This window comes from Amphiura filiformis, chromosome 13 (assembly GCF_039555335.1).
Source record: "Amphiura filiformis chromosome 13, Afil_fr2py, whole genome shotgun sequence".
NCBI lineage: Eukaryota > Metazoa > Echinodermata > Ophiuroidea > Amphilepidida > Amphiuridae > Amphiura > Amphiura filiformis.
Genome location: NC_092640.1, coordinates 17867444 through 17879091, shown reverse-complemented (window position 1 = coordinate 17879091; position 11648 = coordinate 17867444).

Here is an 11648-nt window from a genome sequence, read left to right as displayed (position 1 = left end):
CTATCTCAACCAAAAACCAAGACACGTACCGGTGATCATTCATTTGAATCATGTGCACGCCGGATATGGAACACTCTACCTCGTGACATAGGGAAGCTGGTACACTCCAGCTTTTCAAAGCAAATCTGAAAACATACCTGTTCAAGTAGTTTTTATCATGCTCTTATCCAATTGTCATGACATATATTATGCTCTGTATTAGTTTATGGTTCATGTACCTGTATATATTCTTTTGTAAAGCGCTCCGTTCTTTGCGGGGAGCTCAATAAATGCCTATTATGTTATGTTATGTCATAATACTGTGGTAGTTCTTTTTGCTATCTTCTGTAGATATCCTAATACTGTGGTTGTTCTAATTGCTATCTTCAGTAGATAGCATAATGCTGTGGTTGTTCATATTGCTATCTTCAGTAGATAGCATAATTCTGTGGTTGCAAGTATTGATATCTTCAGTAGATAGCATAATTATACCGTGGTTGTTGTATATTTGTTATCTTCAGTAGATATCATAATACTGTGGTTGTTCATATTGCTATCTTCAGTAGATAGCATAATTCTGTGGTTGCAAGTATTGATATCTTCAGTAGATAGCATAATTATACCGTGGTTGTTGTATATTTGTTATCTTCAGTAGATATCATAATACTGTGGTTGCACGTATTGCTATCTTCAGTAGATAGCATAATGCTGTGGTTGTTCATATTGCTATCTTCAGTAGATAGCATAATTCTGTGGTTGCAAGTATTGCTATCTTCAGTAGATAGCATAATTATACCGTGGTTGTTGTATATTTGTTATCTTCAGTAGATATCATAATACTGTGGTTGTTCATATTGCTATCTTCAGTAGATAGCATAATTCTGTGGTTGCTCGTATTGCTATCTTCAGTGGATAGCATAAAACTGTGGTTGCACATATTGATATCTTCAGTTGATAGCATAATACCGTGGTTGCTAGTATATTTGTTATCTTCAGTAGATATCATAATACTGTGGTTGCATGTATTGCTGTCTTCAGTAGAAATAAAAATACTGTGGTTGCACATATTGCTATCTTCATATCATAGATATCATAATACTGTGGGGTCACATATTGCGATCATCAGTAGATATCATAATACTGTGGGGTCACATATTGCTATCTTCAGTAGATATCATAATACTGTGGTTACTCATATTGCTATCTTCAGTAGATAGCATAATACTGTGGTTTCTCATATTGCTATCTTCAGTAGATAGCATAATACTGTGGTTGCACGTATTGCTATCTTCAGTAGATAGCATAATACTGTGGTTTCTCGTATAGCTATTTTCAGTAGATATCATAATACTGTGGTTGCATGTCACCCTGCCCAAATCATAATGATATAATATCCTGGCAGAACAAAAGAGAGGCAAACCACCTTGATATTGGTTTAAGAATATTCAAATAAATACTGTTTTATTCATCTGAAAAGGCACATAATACATAGGAAGACATTGATGAAATAAATAATTATGATGACTTGAAAAGATAACATAATTGTCAACATTTGACAAGATACAGGGTGTTTCACAATACTGCAACTTTAATATATTGTTATGAGTAATATTGCAATGTCAAATTCTTAAACATTATTTTACGTCCAGTGGCATACCAGTCTATTTCCAAGGGGAGGTAAAGTTGCTTAGTAATCCTGCTGATCTGAGAATTACTGTGTGATATGTGACACAATCTGCTCCATGGGGGCCAAAGGAGGGATTTTTGAAAATTGTGCTATTAGGCTATCATATACTGAAAATATCAAAGGTCTAGCATACTTAGTTCTAAAGTTATGAGGTTTTGTGATGTGTATTTTCTTATGTATTTTATTGTTTTTTACACCATATTGTTGCCTTTATCTCAAATTTGCCGCCTTTGGCCCCCATGGACCAGATCATGTCACATATAGGAACAAATGCACGCCAAACATGTGAAAATGTACAATTTTCATGCTACGAGGGTCATCCAAAAAGTTCTACCTCCATCATCACATTTCTGTTATTTTACGTACCAGGCAATTGAAATTACCCACAATTATACGGTATTATGCTATCTACTGAAGATAGCAATACAGGCAACCACAGTATTATGCTATCTACTGAAGATAGCAATACAGGCAACCACAGTATTATGCTATCTACTGAAGATAGCAATACAGGCAACCAGATATGCTATCTACTGAAGATAGCAATACAGGCAACCACAGTATTATGCTATCTACTGAAGATAGCAATACAGGCAACCACAGTATTATGCTATCTACTGAAGATAGCAATACAGGCAACCACAGTATTATGCTATCTACTGAAGATAGCAATACAGGCAACCACAGTATTATGCTATCTACTGAAGATAGCAATACAGGCAACCACAGTATTATGCTATCTACTGAAGATAGCAATACAGGCAACCACAGTATTATGCTATCTACTGAAGATAGCAATACGGGCAAACCACAGTATTATGCTATCTACTGAAGATAGCAATACGGGCAAACCACAGTATTATGCTATCTACTGAAGATAGCAATACGGGCAAACCACAGTATTATGCTATCTACTGAAGATAGCAATACGGGCAAACCACAGTATTATGCTATCTACTGAAGATAGCAATACGGGCAAACCACAGTATTATGCTATCTACTGAAGATAGCAATATGAGCAACCACAGTAGTATGCTATCTACTGCTGAAGATGGCAATAAGAACAACCACAGTATTATGCTATCTACATTTCTGACGTATAAAATTTGTATTCACATCTTAACAACCAAAAATCAGATTTTAATCAAATAATTTGTAGCCAATATTTAAAGGAAATCTGTACCATAAACTAATCAATGGCTAATATAGTTATATACCCCTAAATTAAACATACCAGACGGTCTATATGAATTTCGGAATATTCCTAACAAAGAAAAGGCACTTTTAATCCTTCGTTACTGCGATTCATGGAAGCCGCCATGATAGCTGCTTGCTAATCATTTCTGCCACAAGCAGTAGCGTAACCTTTCACACAGACCCACGGCGAGCAAGGTGTTGCTATGGCATTCGCGACCCCACTGCGAATTTTGGTTTTTAGTGCTATTTTTACCTTTCGTTCTCAAAAGACATTGTTGATCATAAATATTACTTAAAATACATTTTTTTATGTTTTTCTGTAGTTTTATGGGTAAAAATTGTCGCATTTTTTTTTGAACGAATGTTGAATCTGAACTTTGGTAGTATTAGCTTCGTGTCACCAAAGTTCACGAGGGACGAGGCTTGTGGCACAGATTTCGCTGGTTTCAATATCGGGGTACCGTTAAGAAAAAAAAAAAATACATCGGGTATCAATATGGCCGCCGCCATGGATTGCAAAATGACCGTTGATCGTCGAAGGAATTAAGAATTTCTCCTTTATTTGTACGTATATAAGCTTGGGACTTTTACTGTTTGTCGTTTTTATTATTACTGCAACTATATAGCCATTGATTAGTTTATGGTACAGATTTCCTTTAAGAGTATAATCATGGGTAATTTCAATATCCTGGCACATAATTATGATAACAGAGATGTGATGATGGAGGCAGAACTTTTTGAATAACCCTCGTATAATGGGCTAAAATAATACGGCATGGAACAAGCCAAAAGCACATTGCAAAGTTTGCCCATCAAGTGTTTGTTGAAATTGGAGCAACTTGCCCCCCTCCCACCTGTCTGTATGCCACTGGTTATGTCAAATCATATTATGTTGGTTCTCTATAACGTTGGATTACCACACACTGTTGAGTTAGACTTGGCTCTTTCTGAAGCCCATATAAACAGGGAAATAGTCCCAAGTACTAAAGTTCTAACAGACAAATTAATTATTTCATTAAAATATATTTCATAATACCATAATGTGCTTACTATCGAGCGCTTTTAAAACCTGTAACCACGAAGAGCCTCATCCACAAAAGTGTAAAGGGTTTTGAGCAAATCATCGATACACATAGTTATATATGAACAAGTAAACCTGCAAATTAGCTCAGTTGGTAAAGCGCCGGACTATGGTACAATTTCATGTTTTCAAAAGCACTTGATAGTAAGCACATATGCTAAATATCGAGTTTTTACGGTAATAAACATTTAAAAGAAATGGAAAGAAATAATGTACCACCTAAAAAATGGTAAAATTGCAAGGATGAAAATATATGTGGCCTACTATGGATAAATGAGACATTTCCAAATCTAATAGGATCAGAAACTGATATAGTTGGTGAGCCAGATAGGTTGGGCGGTACCTCACAAAGTTGCACTGCTACCAGAGATAGTTGGACATAGTAGAACTTGAGTAGCATTTGACAGGAAAAGGCTATCAAACTTTACACAGGATCAAAATTCAAACTTGCTCAAAATGTGTCAAAAAGCATACCAAGATTTTCACCTAGAAAATGCAGTTTGACCTATCTAGGATGTACCATTCTTGAGTTATTACAAAAAAAGGTCAAAGGTCATATCTTTGGCTCTATGGGGGTAAAACACATGAAAATGCTCCTATTTGGATTACAAAAGTTTCATGTTACTTTTAATATAACAGTTCAAACAAAGATAGGTTTATGGTCTGGCACCATATTTACTAAATATTATTTGTAACCAGAATCTTCAGATCATGTCATACTTGTTCCCAAATATCAAAAGTACAACCAAATTTGAAATGCCTCATTTACCATTTTGCACACAATATTAATTATTATTATTTATATAAGGCTTTTTATCGATATATTTTATCTGTATATTTTCCGAATTTGTCTTTGGGGAAGGAAATAGCAGAAAACAAGAAGGTCAAAAGGTATGCTTACATTAATTACAACAGGCCTACGCATTGGTTAGGCCCGGTGGCTAAGTAAGCTTAAATTTTCATTTTACCGCAGAGAGAAAGCCTGATATAAATAATAATAATAATAATATTGAATGGCTTATTTTCGTGTGATACAAGAATATATTGCACTCGATGGAAAAATATTGCACTTGTCTTCTATCTCGTGCAATATTTTCTTGTATCACACTCAAAAGCCATTCAATATCATAAAAATACACAAACATGATCTGTCATATCAAAGCATGTAGTTGTAAATCCATAGATAACCAAGCAAACACAAAACGTTTTACAGAAAACTTTCAAATGTCATGTTATAAAGGGGATGCTTGGGAGGGTTCTTAGTGGAATGTGTGACAGATTAAACGTGGGCTGTATTTTCAGCCATTTTCTTTAGATTTGAGGTGCATTTTCAGCCATTCTGGTTTACAGATGGCCCTCAATTTCATGAAAAAGAAATTTTCTTGAAAATGCGTCAACTTTTCATTTTCCAAAATATGGTATAATTTTGGTTGTTTTTCAATTTGGTTTAAATTCAGGTAATTTTTCGGAGTCCTATCTGCACATCCCCACTCAAAATAAAGTTAAGACCAAACACCCCACACCAAGGGGTAAGTTTGAAGACTTGCTTCAAAACATTTTTACATAATATTAGTTGTTGATAAAGTATTTTGCAAAAATTGTTGCCAAAAATATTTTACAATAATATTTTTAAAATGTTTTTGTAATGTTTTTTCATATTAAACATTTTGAAAATGTGTTCATGCATGGAAAAACAAAATTGTTTTTGCGGGGGAAGAAAATATATATGAAAACAGAGGAAATATAAGTGCAATCAATTATTTAAAAACATATATTAATATTAAGAGTTAAGAAATCTAAATGTACATTTTCAAAGACATCTGACATGTTTTAGTATGATGCATCAAAAGTTAGATTTAGAGTTTTTAAAACAAAGACGATACGGACAAAGAAAAGGCCGGTCTCAGAGACGACTGCCTATAATACCAGATACTATGAATAAATTTTCATTTAAAACAAATTTTTGCACTTATTTTTATTAAAAATTTGGTCCACTTTTTAACTACTAAAACTAACTTAAGGGGTACTACACCCATTGATTTTTTTTTTGCATTTTTTTTGCATTTTGTGAAGAAATTACAAAAAAAATTGGACAAAGTGGTATGCAAAATGAAGGGCAAATCTTCTCGCTTTATTGGTGGCATCGGTATCAACGTAGCTTACATGCTTTTAAAAGTAGAAGCCAAAAGGTGGTACATCACTGATGATTTAAATTCACTTCATTTTGGAAAGCTTAATATCAACGGATTTCGTTAAAATTTTGGATATGTGTTGCTAACACGTTAGGGAAATAAAGTTGATATGTAAAATGGGAATAAGTGGTTCCTGATTTCTTTTATGACTTCATGAACTTGGTGCTCCACAACTATCAAAAAAGGAACTGGTTAAAATGCTTCTATTTTCAATGTTGAGCTATATTTTGTATTTTTAACTTGCAACATTATTTCACTGAAACTTAATTAAGCCATAGGTAACAGGTTACCACAACCATACTACAGCAATGTTGAAAAAATTGTATTTCTTGTCACCTATACCACCATATTGGGTAGTTTTCCGTAAGCTTAGCTTTTGTGATTTTGGTAACTATTTTATATTTATTTGTGAAATCCATCTCAACTAGGCATTCTAAATTGTACTCACCATTTACATCCCAAGGTATATTAGTATATCCACCTTGCACTTCTCGATATATATCCAGTTAAAGACAGAATATCAAAATTATTCCTCATTATGATACATTTTGTATCACAGACTCTCACATGTGTATTCAAAATTGATGCTTAAATTTGACCTGAACCAATTGACCTATAACCTGACATACGGTGACCTAATAGCCTTTTCTTCTCCTAACAACACATCAATAACAACATCAATATCAAATTGACTAATGACTATGCATCTATTGTGTAAGTGTTTATTTAATTTATTCAGTGTTATATATTTTGCAAGCACCACTAGAATTTCTATAGAGAGTATAACAAAGGATTTAATGTATTCTATTCATGTACCCTACTTGAACATGTTGAAAAGAATAAATTATGGTTTGTTATGAAACACGCATCTGAGTTACCAGGATACGGTAAACAAAAAATATATGGGGCTAAAATGACTTACTATACAATGGTTTAAAAACACCTTTTTTATTTATTTTTTTTAATTTTTTTTATTTCACATGATCCGTGCATATATCGCCTCGCTATAAATGAAAAAATATTTTTTTAGACCAATCAAACCAATATATGGGTGTAGTACGCCCTTAATGATGGAATTTTCCATTCTTTGAGAGTGAGAAAAGTCCAAAAGAAAGGAATTTTGTAGAGCTGTGCATTAAAAACAAATTTATGAGAGGCTGTTCACACCAAAGAAATTGATAAGGAGAATGAGGACTTCCTATATTAAGATGGCGGTTGTGCAGACTCTCTGTTATCTATTTTTGTGATGCACACAGCTAGACAGACATTTTAGAACATAATATACCCAATGAAATAACAATTATAAGGAAACAATACACCAGAAGAATACAAGAATGCAGTGGAAGCAACATAGGGGCATTTTTCCTCCCTTGCACACAGTGAACACACACACATAATTAGGCCTTGCCGCCTAGTCAAAACAACACAAACATTGAAAATGTCACTATTTTGGGTAAAAGTTGTCAAATTTTTCTCCCTAGAAGTTCACTGCCCTTATACACCCGTCTGGAAAAATAATCTCTACATGTAGTGCTACCACTGCATGAATGTGACATTGAATTGAAATATAGAGACACTTATTTTGAAAACCAATATAATATAGGAATGAATTCAGAGGGTGTAAAACAAATACATAAACAATGGGCTATTCCAATTGAAATCCATATCCCCTATGAAAGACACAACCTTTATCTCCCACACAGAGGGTATAGATTTCAAATAGGAGTCACCCACTTAGATAACTCCATTTGAAATTCACACTCCCTGTGTAAGAAATTAAGGTCATGTCTTCCATAGGGGATGTATGGATTTTAACTGGTATAGCCCAATTGACCTTTTCTGAAATTTTCAAAATCCTCTACAAAGAAACTCAAACTGAAATGTCAGAGCACTACAGTCTGGCACCCTTTGACGTTACCAGGGGTGTATATGTAGCTTGGGAGGGGCTCCAGACGCTATGCTGGAGGGGACACCAAATTGCCCGATTTGTGTATAGCAATACAAATTTGAACAATTCGATACCCCCTCCATAATGAACGGCAAAAGACAAAATCTTTTGTTACTTCCAACACATTTCAACAAAAATTCAAGAAATGTGCATCATGCGTACACAGCTGTAGCAGATCCAGGGGGTGTTTATATAACGCAAAATCAGTCCAGTTTGGACAAATTTATTTTGGGGGCCTAACAGCTCCAGTTTTTCAAATCCTGGATAAGCCATTGCACAGAATAAGCATGGGTAGTATACCTGATACTACAATCTAGACACACTGAATTCACGTCATCAATGCGCATATTCAAACAAATGTGCAGACATCATTTTGATTTCTTTTGTAGAGAATTTTGCAAATTACCAAAATGGTCAATAAGTTGGTTACACAAAATTAAGAACCAAAGAGATTGATAAGACACAGAATATGACATACATCCAGTGGTTGGTTCACAAACATTCTTCCAGCAACTTTTTGTGCATTAAATATGTAAACCACTTTGCAGCTGGCTGTCATAAAGCACTGTGCAAACAGGTGTACAATATACAATCAGTACTTTCAACATGGGGGGAGGGTAACAAGGGTCAACATCCCAAGGGCTCCCAGCTGAAAGAAAAGGGCAAAATTGAGTCCACTTGCCTTTTTGGAGCACCATATATTGGTGGATTAAAAAAAAATAGAGCTCTGTATCGACCCTTTTCACTGTCACCTCAAAAGGAGGTTTTACCCTCAAAATGTACCTTGCATGTTCGTACGCCTTTCATACACATGTTTAATTACCGTGTGCATGCATTCCAAAAGCCTTGCAACATGTTGCCAGAAAAGTGTGAACAACAAAAATACACTTTGTGTGCATGCAATTGCAGGAATAATCTCGTTTTTAGAGTAAAATGTTGAATCCATGCAAGTGGTCACACACCTGTCCTCCCAAGCAAAAATGCAGTAACTGCCAGTAACTGCTAGTAAATACTTGGCCTGGATACTTCCTTTTACTTTTTAAGCAGTAAAAGGACTGTATATGATGTGTTAATTACTTGTGGAAACTGCAGTCTTATTTTGGAACTGACTAATTCCACAAACTGGAATAGCCCATTGCAAATACTAAGTTTGTGGAATTAGTCCATGGACAAAAAAGATAACAGACTTCGTACAAGCAGTCAAAGTCTCTGCATCACACGATAATGAGGGCGATAACAATGATTGTTCCAAGAAATGTGACAGGCAAAACTGCTATGCACTTACTGCATATTTTTACGGTCTATTGCTTAATCGTTAAGACACGCAATGCTCTAGGCACACAACACTGGCGTGATTGTTAGACACAGCACAATCGAACAATTGACCCTCATGAATATTTGTGAATTCACAGCATACAATACACGGGGACTGTTGATACATGGTCTGTAGTAGTCTGTGAATTAGTCCTAAAATAAAATTGCAGTATCCACAAGTATTTAACACATTAGATACTAGCCTTTGTTGCTTTTACTGCTTCAAAAGCAAAATCTGCATTGGGCTATTCCAGTTGAAATCCATACACCCCCTATGGAAGACATGACCTTAATATTCTACACAGGGAGTGTGATTTTCAAATGGGGTTACCTGAATGGGCAACACCATTTGAAATCTACACTCCCTGTGTGGAGGACTACATGTAGGTCATGTCTTCCATAGGGGGTGTATGCATTTCAACTGGATAAGCTTTAGCATGCAACGTAAATAAATCATATACGACGTGCACACAGTTGTATAACATGCTTTTTTGTTGTTGAACACACACACCTTTCCTTTCCTTTGATGCACAGATGAACTAAATAGAATAATTCCTGCCTATTATGTACTGACCAAATATGTTGCTTGAATGGGTTATTATATATACAGAGGTATCACCGCTTGTAACCAATATACTTGAATGATGTCAAATTTATGTCATAAGTATTTTAGAGTTGCATTGCAATTTACCTTTTTGGTAAATACCATAAGCCTTTGCTTATTGATGTGCTTATCCTTACTGCACACTTCATGGCATAGAAATGCGCAGTACAGAATGTTTGCTGAACAATATGAACATTGTCAGATAACATTATCAGGGGGTCTATCCGCAAAGGCTTATGGGCCTTATCGAAAACGTGAATCCACTGGTCCCTATTTTATAGTCAGGCCTAAAAAAATGTCAAATCAGGAAATTTCCAGTTCCAATTTCTCTTATACAAGAAATGGTGAGAAATTTTGCTACCTGCAATCTCAGAAATGTGTTCAAACACTTTACTCCAATTCCGATGTTCTTAGTATAGTGCGCACACAATATGATCATTGGAAACTAAGAATGATAATATAGTGTTCCCTTAATGTTTATCTTCCGCATTCCATACCCCTTCCCCCACCAATCAATGTTGGGAGAAAATATGGCGACATTACAACATTGTACAGAGGTAGAAGGGGCCATATTCAATTAGGCCTATTAAGGGGTCGGATAACAACATTTGCACAGTATTTTTTGTGGGACATGAGAGCACATCAGGCATATCGAATTGCATTCTGAATACAAGGAATGTCCTTCTGATATCAAATAATTTTGACTTTTTGAAATTGGCGATATAATACACATTTTATGGCAAATTATTAAAAATTTATATTTTTTTTAATTTTTCATTTTTAAGACTGGTCTGCTGTATAAATCAAATAAGTGTTGGCAGACTTCAAAAAATAATTTTTCTTCAAACTTTGTGCATGGATGCACCTTGGGTCGAAGTCAACAGGAATGACATTCATGTCGCCTCTGCACCTTTGGTTGCCATGGCAACCGCCAAAATGTAAATTTGCCCAATGTTCAGCATTTTCAGCATTTTAACATGTTACAAAATGTAGAAATATTAGGTCAGATTTCAGGATGAAGGAAATCATGTTCAGTACCCTTCTTTTATACAGTGAATAAGATATCCTTCTTCTCTATAAAAATCATGTAAACACAAACAAATCATTTTCAGAAGTGGGTGAAACCATTATGTAAAATAGGGTGTTTTTCATTATTTTCGCCATGCCAAAACTTGTGTTGGGAAAATTGATGTAACCCCAAAGTAACACTTTTCTCACAATTATCTGCTCAGGGTAAGTAGATAAGATGTTGGTCTAGTAATATCATGAAAAAAAAGTTTTTCTGAAAAGGCAAAGCTACTGGCAACACTGGTGTTGAAACCAATGCAAATCATATCACACCATGCACTTAATCCAAATCACAATACTATTAAATTTGCATTAAATTAACAAGAGAGTTGTCTGTTAAAATCAGCATTTCCATTGTAAATAAAATCTCAAACATAAAAAAAGTGAGGTTTCTGGCAACACTTAGGCAGAAATACTTGATACTCATGCACTACAGTTGGTAATGTCTTCATACTAATATCATAAAAATGCATCATCATCCCCTAGGTGGATAAAAGCCCCAGCAAACACAAAAACGTTTTAAAAACGTTTTAAATAAGTTATATTTTGGCTTTAGGTTTAGGTAAAAACGTTTTAAT